Source organism: Panulirus ornatus, chromosome 10 (genome assembly GCF_036320965.1).
Source record: "Panulirus ornatus isolate Po-2019 chromosome 10, ASM3632096v1, whole genome shotgun sequence".
NCBI classification, from domain to species: domain Eukaryota; kingdom Metazoa; phylum Arthropoda; class Malacostraca; order Decapoda; family Palinuridae; genus Panulirus; species Panulirus ornatus.
The window spans coordinates 6,110,001-6,133,982 of record NC_092233.1 but is presented as its reverse complement, the minus strand read 5'-3'; positions in this window follow the sequence as shown (position 1 = coordinate 6,133,982).

The window sequence follows — 23,982 nt, the reverse complement described above, 5'->3', positions numbered from 1 at the left end:
GCGAAACAATACGTTGTCCCCTTTAACGGAGGCAGACAAAGAAAAAGGTCTGTTGCTATTACTTTTGTACGATCTGCTCCCCCTGGGAAGGTGTGTGTGTGTGTGTGTGTGTGTGTGTGTGTGTGTGTGTGTGTGTGTGTGTGTGTGACGTAAGCGCGGGGCTATTTTCAGAGGCAATAAGTCTTGGTGTGAGGATCAAAGCCTGGTACAGTCATTGTGTGAGTTATGACACTAATTCATCGAGAGAAAGAATTTGTTACTTTATGAGATACTTCATCACTGTCTCTCTCTCTCTCTCTCTCTCTCTCTCTCTCTATATATATATATATATATATATATATATATATATATATATATATATATATATATATATATATATATATATATATATATATATATATATCACAGTGGTACACGTGATCCAGTATATGCATAAAACCACAGGTAAAATGAAACACGATAAGTTCCCAAGTGTACTTTCTCGTTTAATGATCACATCGTCAGGGGAGATACGAGAATGAGATAGAATACGTAGAAGTCAGTTGATATACAAGGAAGAGACGTAGCTAAGACGTCATTGGTGTGTGTGCCAAGCGTTACTGGATGGTGGGGTTCGGGTCTGGTGATCATCATACCTGTCATAATTTCTTGTATTTTGTGGAAAGGAAAGGGAACTGTTTACAATTTTTGCCTACGACAAAGCTATCCAGTTCGTATAGACATTCACTAATACTGATATTACAATTCTATGTGGATTATATGACAGAAGATTCAATTATATTTCTCATCCATAAACAAACTGTCATGTGTAATGCACCGAAACCACAGCTCCCTATTCACTTCCAGGCCACCACAGACCTTCCCATGTTTTACCCCAGACGCTCCTATTGCCCTGGTTCAATCCACTGATGGCACAATGACGGGTCGACAAGCAGTGAGTTGTAACAATTACGTTGGGCGGCTCGCCAGGCAGAAGTGAGGGAGAACGACTTCATCGGCAGAAGACTTAACCTCGGCCATCTCCCCCAGCGGCGGAGGTGGACAGAGAACCCAGCTCCTCAACTCCGAGATGGAAGCGCTTGACAAGCGGACGGCGTAACATATCTCACAAAGAGAGGTCAGGCAGCGGGTCTACGGCTATATACCCGCGCCGCCTCTTCTACCTTGGCAGACTCTTTGACTGGAGACAACATGAACAAACCAAATTGCTGGAGAAAGAGATAAGTAGGATCCTGAAAGGCGTAGGGCACTGTAAGGCTTCCGTTCATAAAGGAGTTATGAGAAAGTCCTGGCTCCTCTGTTCTGTTCTGTGTACAGGTGAAGTGTGCTTACAAGCCTGTGTGGGAGGCCAGGTATACTGGATCCTGCAACATGTGTGGGAGGCCAGGTATACTGGATCCTGCAACATGTGTGGGAGGCCAGGTATACTGGATCCTACAACATGTGTGGGAGGCCAGGTATACTGGATCCTACAACATGTGTGGGAGGCCAGGTATACTGGATCCTGCAACATGTGTGGGAGGCCAGGTATACTGGATCCTGCAACATGTGTGGGAGGCCAGGTATACTGGATCTTGCAACATGTGTGGGAGGCCAGGTATACTGGATCCTGCAACATGTGTGGGAGGCCAGGTATACTGGATCCTGCAACATGTGTGGGAGGCCAGGTATACTGGATCCTGCAACATGTGTGGGAGGCCAGATGTATATAGTGGATCCTGCAACAAGTGGAACAAATGTCAGATCTAATTTAGCATTTTACTGGTGTATTTCACTCTATAATTTCGTTATATATGACTGCATGGGTTGCGTCACGTATGTGAATTGAGCTCGCGTGGATAACCTTGTATGTGGTCGCTTGTCTCTGGACTGGACTGGATAAATGCATTATGATTATTATCTCAAAATACATCTTTATTTTATACCAAATGTCCAAGTACGGTTTATATTTTTTTTTCCCAGGGTTGACAAAGGAGGAAGACCTGAAATCGTTGTTCATCCTCCAGTTCGTAATAGAAATGCTATATACTTTTTCTGTTCTCGTAAAATCTGATTTCAGATACATACTCTGGTATTCTTTCGTCTGTTTCCTTGCGCTACCTCGCTAACGCGGGAGACACCGACAAAGTATAAGACATATAAAAAATACTCTTGTATTTCATGTCCTGTACACAATACTCTCTCTCTCTCTCTCTCTCTCTCTCTCTCTCTCTCTCTCTCTCTCTCTCTCGTCGGCCATATCTCCGATGCTTTGCATCACAATGGCTTAACTGCCTCGTTACAGCATGTGATGTTTGGTTCGCCCCCCCCAACGATCGTTAGGTCACTGCTTGTCTCTCTCGTCCACAACTCTGGAACATTTGAGACACCAAGTTTCCTCTAGGTACCTTTCGTGCATCATCTAATTCAACTTTAATTCTGTTTTGAAGTGTCAAATTTTGGAGTGTCAAGTTTTGGAGTGTCAAGTTTTGGAGAGTCAAGTTTTGGAGAGTCAAGTTTTGGAGTGTCAAGTCTTGAAAGATCTTCCATCCTTCCTTCAACCTTCCCTTCTTTAATGATATCCGGGACTTGGCTTCTTTCTTTCTTTCTTTCTTTCCCTCCTCCCCCTCCCTCCCTTCCTTCTTCAACCCCACCCTCACCTAGCCCTCCCTCTCCCGTGAAACAGGTGATTCAGTCACAAAGTCCTTACGAAATTGCCTTTGATCGCTTTTCCAGGAAGGTCAGGTGTGGTCTGGAAGCTTCCTCCTGGATTTGACGTTCAATAAAGTTATAAAGCAGGACTTTGTAAGACCTGGTGGTTGGGGGGGTCTCGTTGTCTCTGATTCACGGCTGTTTATTGGTTATTTGGGACACGGGCCATTACTCTAGATTACCTCAACCGCCGCCAGAGGGACGAGGATCTAATAGACGATGGTCCTGATATATATATATATATATATATATATATATATATATATATATATATATATATATATATATATATATATATATATATATATATATATATATATATTAGCCTGAGCCAGGTAATCATTTCATCGACCAACCCCATAAAGATAGACGAACAGCTGGCTTGACTGTGGACCGACTGCCACCGCCACCGGGATTCGAACCTCTGCTCTCGGCCCTGTCCGGCCCGCGTTTGGAGGGCGAGACGACAGGAGTCGAAGGTGTGTGGGGGTAGGAGGAGGCTCAGACCGGTATGCTAAGAGCAGCTCGGAGTGTTACGCTTTTCCAGGCCTTCCAGCATTCCAGCTACGATTACCATTCCAGGCATTTCAGTCCAGAGGTGGAGATGGGGCGCACGGGTCCTCGGAAGCGAACCGCTGCTCTGGCGGGGCTGGAATGAAGGTAATCATATTGATTTGAGAACCTGTGTTGATCACGGGTGAAATTCGTCTGACTCATTATCATTATCATTACTAATTTCATTAATGTCATTATCATTATCATTGTTGTTGTTATCATTAGTATTATTATCATCATTACTATTATTATTATTATTGTTGTTTTTATTATCATTATCATTATTATCATTATTATTATTGTTATCATTATCAATATTATTATCATCATTATCATTATCATTTCATAATTATCATTATTATTATTATTATTATTATTATTATTATTATCATTATCATTATTATCATTATCATTATTAATTATCATCATTACTAGCTTCACCACAGACCTTGACCTTGACTTCGAAGCCTCGTTCATTCTGGACCTCGAATCTTCGAATCATTTCGTTGCTTCAATTGTCGACCACAGCGCACACGAACCCCTCTATCATCATCATACCCCCGCCCCACTGCACAGCCTTCCCCTCTCCTCTTCCCCGAACACCCACCCCTTCTTTCACCCCCTTTACACCCCCCCCCTTCCCCAGACGACCCCCACTGTGGTGGTATACGTCCGGTGCCATGGTGTGGTCGTGGCCTGTCCATTATGATATACAGACGAGAGAGAGAAAAAAAAAAAGAAAAGTTATTGTTTTCTAGGAAACGCCACACAAGGGAGGGACTGAACTATGTGGAGTCATCCCTCACCTCCTCTACCAAGTTTGAATCCCATCCAGTGACGTCTGGCAATGACTGACTGTGAGTCATATATATATATATATATATATATATATATATATATATATATATATATATATATATATATATATATATATATATATATATTTATATATATATATATATAGATATAGATATATGGATATATGAATATATATATATATATATATATATATATATATGTATATGGCCCAGCTATTAATGTGCTACAGTAAGATAGCGTCATTATTGTTATTGTACTTATTATTATCATTATCATTATTGTTAATGTTATCATCATCATTATTATCATTAATATTATCATTGTTATCATTATTATCATTACTATTATCATTATCATAATCATTATTATTGTTACTATTATCATAATTATCATCAATATTATTATTTTCATTACTATTATTATTATCATTATTTTATCATCATTATTCTTATCTATTCATTATACTTGGTCGCTGTCTCCCACGTTAGCGAGTTAGCGCAAGGAATCAGACGAAAGAATGGTCCAACTCATCCACATACACATGTATATGCATAAACGCCCACACACGCACATATACATAACTATACTTTTCAACGTATACATACATATACATACACAGACATACACATTTATACACTTGTACATATTCATACTTGCTGCCTTCAACCATTCCCGTCGCCACCCCGCCACACATGAATGGCATCCCCCCCTTCCCCCTGCGCGCGCGCGAAGTAGCGCTAGGGAAAGACAACAAAGGCCACATTTGTTCACACTCAGTCTCTAGCTGTCATGTGTAATGCACCGAAACCACAGCTCCCTTTCCACATCCATTTTCTCAGATCTCTATCGCCTTCCAGTCCCTCCTATCTTCCAGATGTCTATCTCCCACCCCTTCCAGTTTTCCAGATGTCTATTGCCTTCCAATCCCTCCCATCTTCCAGATGTCTATCTCCTTCCAGCCCCTCCAGTTTTCTAGATATCTATCGCCTTCCAGTCCCTCAATTCTTCAAGATATCTATCGTCCTTCCAGCCCCTCCAATCTTCCAGATGTCTATCGCCTTCCAGCCCCTCCAATCTTCCAGATGTCTATTTCCTTCCACCCCTCCAATCTTCCAGATGTTTCCCGCCTTCACATGTCCATCACATATACACATATTGTCCACCGACCCTTAATTTCATCAGGTATTTAGAACATGAACTGGAAGCGAAGAGAAAGGGTAAACTTGGTAGTTTTTGAACTTGAAGAAAAAAAAAAAAAAACTTTAGTGGAAATATAAAGAGTTTGTGCAGTCTTTATGGATGTTGGAAAGGTATGTAGTAAATTGAATCGTAAAACTTTCCTGGAAAGAAAAACAAAAATAATAGTCTTTTGAATTCCATGGAGAGTTTTTGTAACGGTACCAGTGTAGGTGTGTGAGAAAAGAAATGGTGGTACGAATGAGTGGATTCTGATACACATGTAAGACATGGCGTGTAGGTTGTGATCTGAAAAGGATGGATCATTGCATGAGATCAGAACAAGGTGAGGGGTGACTTTGGTGTTGTGCTTGATCACAAAGAAAATGGACACTGGCGCAGCAGCTGTATGCTGATGATGCCGTGTAGGTTGTTGTATAATCAAGGGAAGATCTGGACGGAATGAGGGGCAGCTTCGATATTATGAATGAGGGAAAGTGACTCAAATTGAATCGAATATAAGGAATACTATGATCTCTGGAAGGGATGGGATATCACCGAGTAATTCCATGAGGCAAGTATATAATTATATGGTACAGAAACGGAAGATTGGGATGGGTTCAGATTCTCCTTCGTATGTTGGAGGCTCCATTTTGAGAGCAAAATAAGGGGTTTATGAGAGGAATTTCGGAGGGAATAGGAAAACTGTCTTTTAAAAAGGATCAGGTTATCATACGTGTCAGGAAAGACACTCAGCGGGTAAGGGAGAGTTCTTCCAAAGCTTCGAGGTGTAAGGAAAGAAACAGATGTTATATCGACCCGCTTTTAAGTTGCTAACGACCAACACAGTAATAATCCTGTGATGCAGAGGCTTACCAAGTAATGTTTGGGTCTTCTACCTAAAGGCTGAGGAGTAGAGTTCATCACGAAATGCAATGGAAAAACAACTTGATGATTAAAGGAAAGCCACAAGGGAGAAAACTGGCAGGATAAGCACACTGAAAGTTCCGGTAAATGGGTTATCGGCGGCGGGGGTGGAAACTGGTATAGAGTGTGCAAGAGGCTTGCTTGAAGGAGTACTTGTCCTATCCTTGGTGTATGGATGTGGAATCCACTCACATAAGCGGAAGATATGAGGAGTTGAAATGCGTAAGTTGCGTAGTAAAGATGGAATCAGGAGGATAGAGAGTGGAGATAAGAGAAGGATATGTGGCGCGTCGAAATCAATACAGAAGACGCATGGATGGAAATCCTTCCAGGAGAGTATGGTGATGTAGGACGTATGGCAGGTGGCGACCAGTAGGTCAAGAAGATGGAGTGCGGCACAGAACAATGTACAGAGAGAGAGAGAGAGAGAGAGAGAGAGAGAGAGAGAGAGAGAGAGAGAGAGAGAGAGAGAGAGAGAGAGAGAGAGAGAGAGAGAGAGATGTGGTTACTATTTGAGATACTTCAAAGGAAGATACTTGAGGAAGGAGTACTTAGCTTCAGTGCAGCTGTGCCTTCTCAGAGGTCAACCTTGAATCCATGGTGTCCAACTGCCTCCCCCAGAGGTGTCCCCCCTGCCTCCTACAGAGGTCAACCTTGAATCCATGGCTCTCCTCCACTAGACCGATAGACACAAAGAATCATTGTCTTAGATCCAACATTACTGATCAATAGAAATCACGAAGCACAACGCTATAATCATATCAGTTATAGTCTGGATTCTCTGTAACTTCCAAGTGAAGTAAGACTTGAGATAAGTACACCTTCCAAGTAAGACTTCAGAGAGGTACAATGGGACAATGCTATGGGTGACGGGGTTAGATCGAAAGACTTCAGAAAGGTAGTTGTCCCATTCTGAAATCAGGAGTCTACAAAATCATACAATGGAACAAAACAAAATATAGAAAATGAAAGGAGAAAAGGATCTCAACTCCAAATGTTACGTTCGAAGAAGAAGAAAAAAAATAACCTTTAATATGACTGCAAAAGTTTTCTCAAGATAACTCGAAACAATTTCATAGAACAAAGTCGATTTTTTTTTCTTTTTCTTTTTTTAGATCCTTCAATAACTTGAAGACATTCAGAACATGTGAGAACATATCACTCCCAACAACAGATGCTGCCACGTTCACCATTACCAGGGAACCATTAACTATACTCAGGGTTCCCTACTAGCATCAATGGCCATTATGATGAAGTGCCTTCGAGAAGAACGTCACACACACACACACACACACACACACACGACACCGCAACAGAAAACGGGTCTGGGTACACCACAAACCATGCCTTGAGTCTACCAACGGTTAATCTGATCTCTAGTGGCAATAGGGGAAACCTGATATTTTTTCTCCTGTACTCTCATACTTCACATAGATCCGGGGCTGTGACGATGCCTCTTTACCACCTCTCGTTTGTCGGATAACATGAATAACATAGCATAGAGGTATGTGATGATGCTTGACCTCTTGTATATCACATACGAAAACGCTATCAAGCATGAAATTATGTGATGCATGGCCTCTTATATATCACATAAGAAAGGACTACCATTTTTCATTTTCAAGTCTCACTTTTTTTCATAGATTTACAAACACACAAGGTTCGCATCAGTGGGTTTTTTTTCTTTTTTCAAAAGTTTTTCCTGTTAATGGCGGCAGCTGCTGACACCCACAATCATTAGAAGTTAGTTCGTATATTTATCCTAGAGTTTCCATTCTTGTATGAATGAGACTTTTTTTTTTTGTTTCCCTCTTTCGTTTGTGGTCTTGAGGCAACTCCTCTCTCCTATCAGCCCTTTTTTTTGTTTGTTGTTGTTGTTTTTGTTGTCCTTGTTGACGTATTCAATGTTATGATGAATTCTTTATCTCTTGCTGGGCTCATGTATGATGGAGGGTGAAAGGCACTCACGTAATCAGCCAAATTATTCCTTAACTGTGCACTAAGGACGAGCCCCCATCACGGCCATCTGGTGGAGTGCGGGTCTACTACGCGCGTTTGCCTCACTCATCTCACACTTTCTCTTCTTATTACATGATTTTCAGCGTCTTCTTACATCCGTTTTCATCTTCAGAGTTTCTACTTTCATTTTCTATGAGAATGTGATATTTGTTTCTTTTTATCTCCACAAACCCGATACATGGGATCAGAAATGTGAATCTGAAGACCGTCGATAGCCAATGCATTTATTCGATTCCTGATCTCCGCCATGCTATGCATATTATGGCAATTCAGAATAAACAAAGCAACATAACAAACTACCCAGTATTAATATATCTTCTTTTTTTCATTAAGAGGAAGATAATTCGTTGAGGTTAAGGTCGTGGGGGGGAAATAATCAACACAAGACCGCAAGTTATCGCGCTCACGAAAGAAGAGAAAAGAGATATGTATGGGCGGAACTTACAGGGAAGGAGTGCGTGTGATTGGGAGACATGAATGCGGCAGCAGGTCAAGAGAAAGGCGCAGGGGTTGAAAAAGAGGGTAAATGTGCGTGAACCAAAGAGATGATACTGCTGATAGGCGACCGAAAGTAATGCTAGAAAAACAGGATGAGAATGTAATCAGCATCCGAGACACAGTCACACTCACTGTCTTGGAGTGGGACTCAACATAGCCCTAAGCGACACTTTGGCTTCAAGTGTGATCCAACCTATCCTTGCAATCTTGGAGTGTGACCCAACCTACCCTTGCTATCTTGGAGTGTGACCCAACCTATCCTTGCTATCTTGGAGTGTGACCCAACCTATCGTTGCTATCTTGGAGTGTGACCCAACCTATCGTTGCTATCTTGGAGTGTGACCCAACCTATCCTAGCTATCTTGGAGCGTGACCCAACCTATCCTTGCTATCTTGGAGTGTGACCCAACCTATCCTGGCTATCTTGAAGTGTGACCCAACCTATCCTTACAATCTTGGAGTGTGACCCAACCTATCCTTGCTATCTTGGAGTGTGACCCAACCTACCCTTGCTATCTTGGAGTGTGACCCAACCTATCCTTGCTATCTTGGAGTGTGACCCAACCTATCCTTACAATCTTGGAGTGTGACCCAACCTATCCTTACAATCTTGGAGTGTGACCCAACCTATCCTTACAATCTTGGAGTGTGACCCAACCTATCCTTACAATCTTGGAGTGTGACCCAACCTATCCTTACAATCTTGGAGTGTGACCCAACCTATCCTTACAATCTTGGAGTGTGACCCAACCTATCCTTACAATCTTGGAGTGTGACCCAACCTATCCTTACAATCTTGGAGTGTGACCCAACCTATCCTTACAATCTTGGAGTGTGACCCAACCTATCCTTACAATCTTGGAGTGTGACCCAACCTATCCTTACAATCTTGGAGTGTGACCCAACCTATCCTTACAATCTTGGAGTGTGACCCAACCTATCCTTACAATCTTGGAGTGTGACCCAACCTATCCTTACAATCTTGGAGTGTGACCCAACCTATCCTTACAATCTTGGAGTGTGACCCAACCTATCCTTACAATCTTGGAGTGTGACCCAACCTATCCTTACAATCTTGGAGTGTGACCCAACCTATCCTTACAATCTTGGAGTGTGACCCAACCTATCCTTACAATCTTGGAGTGTGACCCAACCTATCCTTACAATCTTGGAGTGTGACCCAACCTATCCTTACAATCTTGGAGTGTGACCCAACTATACAATTATGGACTCGAGAAATGTAACCCACAACCAGCTTACTTGTGCAAAGGGTGGTCAGCACAACATCAACACCAGCTCATCAAAATATACTTTCGATATAACAAAACTACATTTCTGTGCAATATATATATATATATATATATATATATATATATATATATATATATATATATATATATATATATATATATATATATATTTTCTTTTTTTTCATACTATTCGCCATTTCCCGCGTTAACGAGGTAGCGTTAAGAACAGAGGACTAAGCCTTTGAGGGAATATCCTCACTTGGCCCCCTTCTCTGTTCCTTCTTTTGGAAAATTAAAAACGAGAGGGGAGGATTTCCAGCCCCCCCGCTCCCTTCCCTTTTAGTCATCTTCTACGATACGCAGAGAATACGTGGGAAGTATTCTTTCTCCCCTATTCCTATTGAGTCCACGGAGAAATGGAACACGATAAGATCCCAAGTGCAATTTCGTGAAATAATCACATCATCAGGGTAATTACAAGAAAAAAATATCACAGTCAGTTGATATACAACGAAGAGACGTAGCTAGGACGCCATTTGGTAAACAAGTGACTGTCCTAATATATATATATATATTTCATTTCATCTAGGAATGAATGAACATCATGACTTCATAACTGAATGCTGCCATCCGTTCATCTCTTTGCAACAGGCACCCACGGTAAGCCGAAAAAGCCTCTATACCTCTTATACCGTCAGGCTGGAGCGCTCGCTAGCAAAAATGTTCGCTGATCATCAAACGCAATGCAAGATCCCAACAGGATGGCGAGTTCGCTGGCAAAAACGTTCGCTGGCCATCAAACGCTACGCTGGATCACAGGAGACTTGTCGTGCCTACATATGCCATTTGTGGTTGTATTGATGTACTAACGGACTGGCCACATCACAGTCATCAATTTAGGTAACAGGAAAGTTGATGATGATGATGGTGTGTGTGTGTGTGTGTGTGTGTGTGTGTGTGTGTGTGTGTGTGTGTGTGTGTGTGTGTGCGTGTTACGTTTGATGAGGATCTTACAAAAATAAAAGAATTGGATTTCTTGAAATCTATATATATTTGTGTTTTATTTTGTATTCGTCTCTCTGTATAAACGAACCCTAGTCCGATTAGATACTGAGATATTGGTTATGTCAGAGAGAGAGAGAGAGAGAGAGAGAGAGAGAGAGAGAGAGAGAGAGAGAGAGAGAGAGAGAGAGAGAGAGAATAATTGCGTTAAATAATAACTCACAATTCATAAACCAGTTTTTTCAAGACAGAATAATATATATATATATATATATATATATATATATATATATATATATATATATATATATATATATATATATATATATATATACAGATGTAAATTTCAGTATGCTTAAATATATCTATGATAAGCTCCACTAACCAGAATTTACCTGGAAAGAATCAAATAAACAGAAATTAATCACCTTAACGACACACACTTCTTGTAAATTAGCTGTACGTGGCGAATCATTCAGATCACCTAATCAACCCTTGTTGTACGAATCATTCAGATCACCTAATCAACACTTGTACGAATCCTGTAGCGATGATTCAGGCACGAATTCATGCTGAGAACAGTTCGCCAACGGTAGATGCATCGCAGAACTCAAACCAATCAAATTCAGTGAACGCGAATGTAGGTCAGGTTGGACGAGGCGAAGTCTTATGACGCGTGACCTAATTATAATGTCTTATAGATCATTCCTCTGCCTTTTTCCCATCTTGCTCTATCTGTTCTTTTTTTTCTTGTTTTCATTTTCTTTTCATATGTAAGCTGTATGTAGTGCTGTCTATATCACCTCCAAGAATAAGAGAATTTAAAAATATCTTTTCTAAGTACGATCCAGCAGACACTATTAAGTTGGCTAATGATGAAGAACATCATTAATCTTTTCATCCCATTAGCCTCTTAACTCAACCCAATCCCAGCTGGTTAATTAATCTCTTTGTTAGTGACGTATATACAATAACAGGTGAAGATATCACAGAAGTTATACTGTGGCGTCTCACGTAGGCCGATTTGATACCTCTCTCTTCTCTCTCATCCATCACCGTTTTCTAAAACCTCAGTGTGTAGCCACAGTGACATGGTAACCTAACCCAATCATAGCATCTCCTCCCATACCTCCTTGTACATGTCTGTTGGAGCTGTAGACACGGTCTGTATCTCCTATACAAGATCTGTTCTGTTGTTTCTCCTGTGTGTGTGTGTGTGTGTGTGTGTGTGTGTGTGTGTGTGTGTGTGTGTGTGTGGCGCCTGGTCGATTCTACCACGACCTGGTTACCGTACCTGTTAGTTAGTTACCTGGTCTCTGCCACCACCTAGTTACCGCACCTCGCAGTTGCCACCGTTGGAAAGGAATAATAATAAATAACCAGAGGAAAGAGGGGAGTGGCTGCGAGAGAGAGAGAGAGAGAGAGAGAGAGAGAGAGAGAGAGAGAGAGAGAGAGAGAGAGAGAGAGAGAGAGAGAGAGAGAGAGCAAGCGAGACTCGGGCCCATAGTAAACCTTATTATCTTAATGGGAAACTCCCACATACACTCCCAGGCCATTACCAGCTGCCAAAAAATTCGGAAATGATGTCTGAAGGGGGAGGGTTCATTCTCCAAGAGGTGCAGGTGGGGGAGCGGGAGACGAGGGCCAACTCACAATCCTGCTATGATGCGAAGGGATTGCACACACACACACACACACACACACACACACACACACACACACACACACACACACATACACACACACATACACTCACAGGCACCGACCACTGAACCTATCACATGTTATATTACCATATATATATATATATATATATATATATATATATATATATATATATATATATATATATATATATATATATATATATATATATATATAAAGCACAACAGACACGTGAATCTACAAATGCCGAAGAAACTACAAGGGAAAGGAAACATGAGATCCTGATCTCTTTCGTGTATTAACCCATCATCACAGGATGTGAAGATGTGTTAATACACGAAAGCGCTCTCGATCTGGTGTTTCCTTTTCCATGTACTTTAACAGCTGCTGAGCAAACAGATGGACTGCGAACTCACAGGTGGCAAGAGAGAGAGAGAGAGAGAGAGAGAGAGAGAGAGAGAGAGAGAGAGAGAGAGAGAGAGAGAGAGAGAGAGAGAGAGAGAGAGAGAGAGAGAGAAGGCAAGCTACAGCGTGAATTTTACTGAGCCACGAAATATCAGTTGAGGTAAAAGACTTGAGCGTCATAATCTCTGGTGACCTAAAGATACGTAAGCAGCTCACACAAGCGGTCAAAAAGGCCGAAAACAAACCTCTTGGAGCAACAGGGAGGGTGAGCGAGTCTAAGGTAAATTATCCTCACTCTTTTGACGTCACTGGTGCGACCCTCCCTTACATATTGTCTTAGTTTGGGTCACCTTTCTTGGAAAAGAGACACAAAGAGTGGAGGGAGTATAGCGTCGAGCTGTCAAGATGATTCTCAGACCAAGAAACAGATCCTATTATTAGAGACGACAAAACGACTTTTATTCGTTTACATTGGAAAAGAGAAGGTTAAGAGGTGATCTGATTACACAGGTATTCGAAAGTATCAGAGATTTTGATAGTCTCGATCTAAGAAACCATTTGATAGATAGATTTGTCTGATATCACACGTAGTAATGGTTACAAACTCGTAGGGAAACGTTTTACCTCGAATGAGGCAAAGTACATCTTTTTTTTTTCAACACAATTGCTAATATGTGGAACGGTTTCCCAATTACAGTAGTTAAAGTAGTTCCCAATTACAGTAGTTGAAGTAGTATCCAATTACAGTAGTTAAAGTAGTTCCCAATTACAGTAGTTGAAGTAGTTCCCAATTGCAGTAGTTGATGTAGTATACAATTACAGTAGTTGAAGTAGTTCCCAATTACAGTAGCTGAAGTAGTATCCAATTACAGTAGTTGAAGTAGTATCCAATTACAGTAGTTGAAGTAGTTCCCAATTGCAGTAGTTGAAGTAGTATCCAATTACAGTAGTTGAAGTAGTTCCCAATTACAGTAGTTGAAGTAGTATCCAATTACAGTAGTTGAAGTAGTATCCAATTACAGTAGTTGAAGTAGTTCCCAATTACAGTAGTTGAAGTAGTATCCAATTACAGTAGTTAAAATAGTTCCCAATTACAGTAGTTGAAGTAGTTCCCAATTGCAGTAGTTGAAGTAGTATCCAATTACAGTAGTTGAAGTAGTTCCCAATTGCAGTAGTTGAAGTAGTATCCAATTACAGTAGTTGAAGTAGTATCCAATTACAGTAGTTGAAGTAGTTCCCAATTGCAGTAGTTGAAGTAGTATCCAATTACAGTAGTTCAAGTAGTTCCCAATTACAGTAGTTGAAGTAGTTCCCAATTGCAGTAGTTGAAGTAGTATCCAATTACAGTAGTTGAAGTAGTTCCCAATTGCAGTAGTTGAAGTAGTTCCCAATTGCAGTAGTTGAAGTAGTATCCAATTACAGTAGTTGAAGTAGTTCCCAATTGCAGTAGTTGAAGTAGTTCCCAATTACAGTAGTTGAAGTAGTTCCCAATTGCAGTAGTTGAAGTAGTATCCAATTACAGTAGTTCAAGTAGTTCCCAATTACAGTAGTTGAAGTAGTTCCCAATTGCAGTAGTTGAAGTAGTATCCAATTACAGTAGTTCAAGTAGTTCCCAATTACAGTAGTTGAAGTAGTTCCCAATTGCAGTAGTTGAAGTAGTATCCAATTACAGTAGTTCAAGTAGTTCCCAATTACAGTAGTTGAAGTAGTTCCCAATTACAGTAGTTGAAGTAGTATCCAATTACAGTAGTTGAAGTAGTTCCCAATTACAGTAGTTGAAGTAGTTCCCAATTACAGTAGTTGAAGTAGTTCCCAATTACAGTAGTTGAAGTAGTTCCCAATTACAGTAGTTGAAGTAGTATCCAATTACAGTAGTTGAAGTAGTTCCCAATTACAGTAGTTGAAGTAGTTCCCAATTACAGTAGTTGAAGTAGTTCCCAATTACAGTAGTTGAAGTAGTTCCCAATTACAGTAGTTGAAGTAGTATCCAATTACAGTAGTTGAAGTAGTTCCCAATTACAGTAGTTGAAGTAGTTCCCAATTACAGTAGTTGAAGTAGTTCCCAATTACAGTAGTTGAAGTAGTATCCAATTACAGTAGTTGAAGTAGTATCCAATTACAGTAGTTGAAGTAGTTCCCAATTACAGTAGTTGAAGTAGTTCCCAATTACAGTAGTTGAAGTAGTTCCCAATTACAGTAGTTGAAGTAGTTCCCAATTACAGTAGTTGAAGTAGTGTCCAATTACAGTAGTTGAAGTAGTATCCAATTACAGTAGTTGAAGTAGTTCCCAATTACAGTAGTTGAAGTAGTTCCCAATTACAGTAGTTGAAGTAGTTCCCAATTACAGTAGTTGAAGCCGTACTGGAGATAAGCATAAGAACAAACTTGTTATATACTCTGCTTCAAATCCTCGATTGATGTTGTTTGCGCCTCCTTAGCTACATGAAATGTATGTCTTTTACCTAACACTGATTTCTATCACTGTAAGAAACCACCCAAACAACTCAGTGGTCCCCACTGGACGAATACTATTGCTGTTTTAAAGCCCCTTATATTAGTATACCACTGCAAGTACGTCATCTGCAAACAGCAACTGACTCACCCCTATACTCATGACCCCCTCATTCACTTACTTTACCACCCCTTAATAAGATATTAAGAAAGGAAACTTGTTAACGAAGATGTAAACCAGTGTTTCCTAAGCATAAGAGTGGTAGATGGAGGGAGTTAACTGAACGGGGATGATGTAAACGCAGACAGCACACACGAGTTTAAATGGTTGTGCGATAGCAGAGAACGTAAAAATAATGAGGCCCAGGAGTTTAAAAACACTCCTCCTCGTACATTGTACATAAGTAATTAATACACACACACACACACACACACACACACACACACACACACACACACACACACACACACACGCACACACACACACACACGGCATTCAGTCCACAAACACATGTTTTCTAAAAGGTGCGTCAGGGAGTGAGGGAAATGTTCTAAAGTCCTTCAAGGCTGAGTCAGAGAGTAGAGGGATCGATAATAAAAAAAAAAGGTGTCAGATACAGCTATAAAATCATCGATACGGAATGTCGAGGGATAGGTATAGCAACACATGCTGTCAGAGGTGTCACTGACCAAAGACCAGAAAGGAACACGAGAAGGTCTGTTACATATCGCCTGTGGACAGAGGAAAGCCTCACCTCACGAGGAATACATCGGCGCTGAATTCTTGTGGAAATATGAGATGATCGCTGGTCGAAGGAAGGAAGGGAGGGAGGAAGGAAGGGAGGAAGGAAAGAAGGGAGGAAGGAAGAGAGGAAGGAAGGAAGGAAGGAAGGAAGGAAGGAAGGAAGGAAGGGAGGGAGGGAAGGAAGGAAGGAAGGAAGGGAGGGAAGGAAGGAAGGAAGGAAGGAAGGAAGGAAGGAAGGAAGAGAGGAAGGAAGGAAGGAAGGAAGGAAGGAAGGAAGGAAGGAAGGAAGGAAGGAAGGGCCTCGGAATAAGACTGGGTTGAATAATGGACTGGAAGGAGAGAGAGAGAGATATAGTCTCACACGAAAGGAAGATGAACATGCCTCCATTACCGCAACAATATCCCTCATGCTATACACGAAGCTAAAGACAAAGTAACAAATCGCCCACCCGAATGGAGCCGCCCACACCCCACCTCACCCGCGGGGGAAGAACTTGGCTCTGTTCCACCATACCTCACCCACCTTGCCAGGTTGACAACAAGTCTTATCCACGAGGTAAATCAAGAATAAGAATTGTGGCAAGTCGTTACTCCAGTCATATATATATATATATATATATATATATATATATATATATATATATATATATATATATATATATATATATATATATTATCCCTGGGGATAGGGGAGAAAGAATACTTCCCATGTATTCCCTGCGTGTCGTAGAAGGCGACTAAAAGGGGAGGGAGCGGGTGGCTGGAAATCCTCCCCTCTCGTTTTTTTTTTTCTTTTTTAATTTTCCAAAAGAAGGAACAGAGAAGGGGGCCAGGTGAGGATTTTCCCTCTAAGGCCCAGTCCTCTGTTCTTAACGCTACCTCGCAAACGCGGGAAATGGCGAATCGTATGAAAAAAAAAAAAAATATATATATATATAGATTGCATCATCGCCAGTGGAGTACACAGTCTCGTCCAGGACATACATTACCCTGCTACTGGATGTAGCGCATCTGGGACGTGACAGGTGCCCCGTAAAAGTAATTCTGGGATTATATCCTTAAATCAGTGAGTTAGATTGACAGACACACACACACACACACACACACACACACACACACACACACACACGTTCCAGTCTGATTTCCAGGACCATACCACCCTCCTCCAGGAGGCAGTAACGTTCCCCCCGGCATTTGTAGTTCAGCTGAACTGAGACTGAGAACGAAGCCCTGAAGCATGGCAGTTCTGGTGTGAGTACTCCACATTGTCGTCATGTATATAGATAACAGCTTATCTCCCGGCTTCCTTATCTCCAGGAATAGGTCTAAGGAATGACGCGCTGAGCCCACGCGAGGTTCTTGGAACCTCAGGGAGTCTGGATATCCCCCCCATCCCCACACACACACACACACACACACACACACACACACACACACACACACACACACCCTGGAATGGAACGTTTTCCAGGAATGCGGTGCTTTCCAGTCGTCTCCTGTAGGCCCAAGCTTGGAGTATCGTAGCACTTAAAGACTTTTGTGTGATCTTTTAGCTCCTCAGCTCACAGGATGAGCCTGGGGGTGCAGCAGTGATCTTGCAGCAGTGAAGTCACTCACTGCCTCAGCTCCTGCAGGGGGGAGGAGGCAGCAGTGCCTTTCGCAGTGGACAGAAGATTGCCTCGGTCATCCCTCGCGCCACTGGTGTGAACAGTGACCAAGTGTTTCCCATCGCTGTATCCCGAGCCAGCCACTAGCGAGTTCGCTAGCGCGAATGAATTCGCTCGTGGCTTTCAGTCCCCTCAGACGCATCGCGTCTCCTGCCTCATGACAGTGCGTGACACACACACACACACACACACACACACACACACACACACACACATGACTCGTCCCTCATAACCCTCTCTATATATCATCCTGCGGTGAGCGGTGCCCTCTGGCAAAATCTCGTTGTTAGGTACTTTGTACGTAAGTCCTCTCTCTCTCTCTCTCTCTCTCTCTCTCTCTCTCTCTCTCTCTCTCTCTCTCTCTCTCTCCGTCAAGCAACGAACCCGCCCCCCCCCCCCGTCACAATCATTCAAATCAGCAATCGACCCTGGAAGGGGGACGTGGGGAGAGAGAGAGAGAGAGAGAGAGAGAGAGAGAGAGAGAGAGAGAGAGAGAGAGAGAGAGAGAGAGAGAGAGAGAGAGAGAGAGAGAGAGAGAGAGAGACACGTGCATGACGTGTTGGTTGAAGAAATATGACCAAACCAACTTTGGAGGGAGAGGCAAGAGTCTGTGTCGTCGTGTAGCCACAGACACAGCCCTCACGTGTGACACAGATGAAGTCCTGTCCGAGAGGAGTCTGTGTCACGCGACATCAAGGATAAACAGATCACGTGATTGCCCTCTCGCCCTTCTATTATAAGAGGGTTGTATCTGTCCTCCCGCATCCACTCGTCCTGTTGGCTGGTCAGGGGGTTGTAAGGCCTTGGGAACTACCACCTGCCAGGGAACATTAAGGCTGGCAACGCCCGGTAGTGACCAACGCCATTCGACGAATCTTGAACACCTCCAACGTGTGTTTATGATCATTCTACTACCATACACGCTCTCACTCTACACGAATGGCCCTTGTATGACTAGGTCTGGTTGTTTGATCTATCAATTACTAGGGTCATTAAGGCCATTAACGTCTAATTACAGCAACCAATCGAGTGATAATCTTTTACACCCTTGGGTACTCAAGGTGAATCCAAAGACCACATACATACACTCTCTCCCTACGCATGTGGTGGTGGTGGTGGCCTCGCCCCCTTGAAGACCCTTGTTAAGCCGAGATGTACTGTAGTTTGAACAGAAGGGCGTCAGTCCCCATCGCCCGCCTCCTTCACCGCGCGGAACCTCCCCCAGGCGGCGTGAGCGAAGAGTGTGTGTGTGAGGGAGGGAGAGAGGGAGGGAATGAGAAAGAGAGAGAGAAAGGGCCAGCGCCTGATAGCGGTTGTGAGGGTGGCTGCCCTTGTCGACCCAGAAGCCAATATCCTTCGGGCGTTATGCCTCCCCTAGCGTGGGTGGCGCTGCCCGATATGCAGATGAGATGCAAATAAAACTTGGTTAAAGACATCCGCATACTGGGACACGTTTAGCGGCCCCCACAAACACGAGATGTGTGCCCTTGTTTCCACCCTGGACACGTCTGTCTGTATTGTGGAGTTCTCCACTCCACTTAGCCTCTATGATTGTAAGATTACAGTGTACTGGAGAAAGGGGGCGAATGATGATGCGTGCACGACGCACTGGCGGATGCGCCTTTGACGCACTGGACGCACTGGCGGATGCGTGTACGACGCACTGGACGCACTAGCCGTTGCGTGTATGACGCCCTGGACGCCCTGGCGGATGCGCGTATGACACACTGGACGCACTGGCGATTGAGTGTATGACGCACTGGACGCACTGGCGGTTGCGTGTATGACGCACTGGACGCACTGGCGGATGCGCGTACGACGCACTGGAGGCACTGGCGGATGCGTGTATGACACACTGGACGCCCAATATACGCATAACTACAGACCAGGCAGTTGCTGCTGTGTTCTGGGACTGCTGAAGGCACTGTTTGTGGCTGGTGTCTCTCTCTCCTCACCTACTCCTGCCGAAGGAGGAGCCGGAGGAGGAGGAGGAGGAGGAGGAGGAGGAGGAGAAGGAGGAGGAGGAGGCCCTGGATAGCTTTGCCACTTCGTGGTGTTATACCATCCTCGAGATATGGTCGTAAATATCGGCGGTAAGCCAGGCAATTAACTCCACACCACCTTCACCTCCTTTCCAGGGACTGCTTCATCTTCGTCTAACTCCATTCGCCAAATTTGGATAACCACTGGTCATCCATCTTCCTCCATTCTTTCATCCATTCGTCGAGGACATCCAGCCCATCTCATTCATCTCTCTCTCTCTCTCTCTCTCTCTCTCTCTCTCTCTCTCTCTCTCTCTCTCTCTCTCTCTCTCTCTCTCTCTCTCTCCTCACCGACTCATCCTTTCTCCTTTCGTCTTAACAGATTTCACTCACATTTCCTCTCCCTCTCATTCATCCTACTGTCCTCACCTTCCTCACACAACTACTCTCCTTAACCATCTCCCTCATTCTTCTGTCTCATCCCTTCCTCATTATTCACCTCATTCACATCACTCACCTAAACATCCTCCCCACTCTGCCTCAACCATCCCTCCCATTTGCCCTGCTGAGCCACGGTCACCCACCACACTGAGCCACGGTCACCCACCACACTGCCCTGCTGAGCCAAGGTCACCCACGGTCAAGCAGGACCAGGACCGAACCAACTCACACCCACGTCAGTGTGAGGACAACGACAGACAACACCATGGGCAGTCGTGTTGTGATGAAGGGTCAGAATCACAACGACACCTGTGGGTCACCGGGTCACGACCCCTATTAACAATACTCCCTCCCTCCCTCCCTCCTCGGCCCAAGATCGACCGTGTGGTGCACGTCAGGGTATCGAAGGCCAGACACCCCGAGCCCCGTCGTCTAGTTCCAAGTCCTTCGTCAGAATACTGAAAATGTTTGAATTTCACATAGAATGTGTGTTTGTGTGTGTGTGTGTGTGTGTGTGTGTGTGTGTGTGTGTGTGTGTGTGTGTGTGTGTTGTCCCTTATTGCATCAGTTTCATGTATATCATTTCTAACCCATCAGATCCAACCCATCAATTTTGTGTACACCGCTTCCATCCCATCAATGCTAAGCATGTCGATTCAATCTCATCAATTCTGCCCCATCAACTTGATGTATGTCTTTGTTCCATCAAGGTAAGGAGTGTTGTATTCCCCATCTCGTCAAATGAACTCAAGATAGGCGTTGCCTGGTGTGAACATGCCTCACTGTTAGTGAACCAGCTGTGTGGACATTAAGGTTAAGCCAGCTGTGGAAGCCACAGGGTAGGTAGTGGATAGGAGGCCTCGAGTATAGAACCTGTCCCGGCTTTGCTCTCTCTCTCTCTCTCTCTGTCCCTCGTGAGGTCACACAGTCACGCAAGAAGCGCTTGAGGTCAAGGTCACTGAGGTCAAAGTCATCTATGGACTTCACACGCAGGGTGTCCCCCAGTCACTGGTAATCGCTACCTGGACAGTTGCGAGACAGGACCGTGGTTGGTTCACACAACAATACGTACGTTCTCCTGACCCATCCAGCCTCACCTACCCCACAATAGCTCTCGCTCACTGCCCCCTGTACGCACTCCTGACCCACCCAGCCTCCTAGCCAGACCCACCCCACAGTGGCTGGTTCACTCACTGCCCCCTGTACGCACTCCTGACCCACCCAGCCTCCTAGCCAGACCCACCCCACGATAGCTGGTTCACTCACTGCCCCCTGTACGCACTCCTGACCCACCCAGCCTCCTAGCCAGACCCACCCCACAATGGCTGGTTCACTCATGAACCTCATCACCTCCGTATATCTTACTCATCTTAAACTCCTCACTCATCCTGCCCTCTTTATCCTCTCCTCATGACAGTAACTCCACTCACTCACTCATCTCACCGTCCTCATGTAGATGAGTACAGTCACGCGTTGCCATCAACTCACCTCCCTCACTCGTGGACCTGATTAATTATGCACGGTTGAACAAGGGAATATTCAGATTTAGCAAGCGACTCGTCTTTAATGGATTCAATTACGGATGCAGAACAAGTGTGAACAATGAAGACGCTACAAGAACATGATGAACAATCATCACTTTAACGAACGTTATCTTCGCCCGAGACTGAACACTTACGTTGGAGAGAAGCGTCACAAATGTTATGTGAGATCATGTCAGGTCAATACTGGACAGTCATGTGCACATGAGTCATTTCATACTAGTGTCTTCAGTACTAGGTAATCACATTTTCCATGAAGAGCCATATGAGGGGCCATGGGCTATGAGAATGGCCATGTGAAGGGCCATGTGCAGGGCCTTGTGAAGGGCCACGTGCAGAGCCATGTGATGAGCCATGTGAAAGGCCATGTGAAGTGCCATGAGCTATGAGAAGGGCCATGTGAAGGGCCATGAGAATGGCCATGTGAAAGGCCATGTGCAGAGCCATGTCAAGGGCCATGAGAATGGCCACGAGAAGGGCCATGTGCAGGGCCATGTGCAGGGCCATATCGGGGTGACTTCAGCAACCTCTGCTCACAGGATCTTTAAAGGGCCGTCTGGCAATTTCAGAGGAGGTCTGCGAGGCTGGTTGGTCAATGCAACGCAGCCTCTTCCATCACACTGGCTGGCTCCGTAGACACTTAAATGTCCTTCAACCCTTGTGAAAGATGGCTTTAAACACATTGGCATTACTATTCTCTGACTTCAAATACATTGGAATTATTGTTCTATGACTTCAAATACATCGGAATTATTGTCCTCTGGCTTCAGCTACGTAGGAATTATTGACCTGTGGTAGTTCTAATGATGAGAGGATGTCACATATGTTGACAGATGTAGACAGACAGATAGATACACAAAGACTGATATGGCGGATATAAACATTCTCCACTACATTAGATGGATGACCAAAAATTCCTCTTTCCTTTCTTCATACGCTTCCTTTCTGCCTCGACAGTATCGGATGAGAACACAGCTGACATTCTTGGAACGTAAAAGCACAAATCATCATCCACACCACCTCCCCTTCCTTCCTTCCTTCCTTCCCAAGTCCTACCTGTTGTAACCCATGGCTGGGTAAGTGACCCGATAAGAAAAGGGAGATTAGGAAGATGTCAAGAAGGGTTTGCCACCACACGTGAAAGTAAACGGGGCGTAATGTATTCTCTAGTTCTGATTGCGTTACTGGACGAAACCCCACGACAAACGTACCCTGGTGTGTTTTTCTCCCCTCGTGTCCCTCTTCTTCCTTACAGTGCCAACGCCCACAAGCCGAGCGCAGGCGACCCACTCATCATCAAAATTCAAGGGAGGGAAGGATGTGGTTGTAAGCCTGGACATGTAGGAGGACATGGCATATTCTAATTTGCTGCTCGTATTACAGTATACAAGACGGTAATGATATGTGATCCACTCTGTCTTTGCGAAAGATCTCTCGTCCGTACTTGCTGTAAGGAGCGTGCGCGAGGAGCGGTCGCATAGGAAGTTGGCTAGGGTCTAGGGAGGTGGAGGAGGACGAGGAGGAGTTGGAGGAGGAGGAGTTGGAGGAGAAGGAGGAGGAGTTGGAGGAGGAGGAGGAGGAGGAGGAGGAGGAGGAGGAGGTGGTTTGCGTCACGTGCGTGTGTGTATATGGAGAGAGAGAGAGAGAGAGAGAGAGAGAGAGAGAGAGAGAGAGAGAGAGAGAGAGAGAGAGAGAGAGAGAGAGAGAGAGACGGGGGGTGAGAGTCGTGCGTGCGTGGGGGGGGGCATCGAGGTGGGCCTGAATTCAATCTTCTCTCTGGGAGACAAGTGCGAAAATTAAATTGTCACCAATGTTTTATGCATATTTCGTTAAAAAAAGAACAGCTAAAATTCTGTACCGTGGACTGTGTGCCCCGCCCCACCGGCCCTCGGCCCTCCCAGCGCCCCCTTTTCCCCTCCCATTGGCTCTGTAAACTGAAATGCGAGATCTGGGTCCTTACGAGTGCCATATACATGCTTGCTTGTTCTGAAGCGTCCTGCCTGGCTTAATGAAGTCGTTTCATGCGGCAGCCAGATTGCCGTAAAGGGACTCTCGCTGACGTCTGTACGTCAGAGCGAGGCCGTCACGCTTAATTGCCACCACGGACCTCGAAGAATCTTGAAATGGATCTATATTAATTCCCCAGAC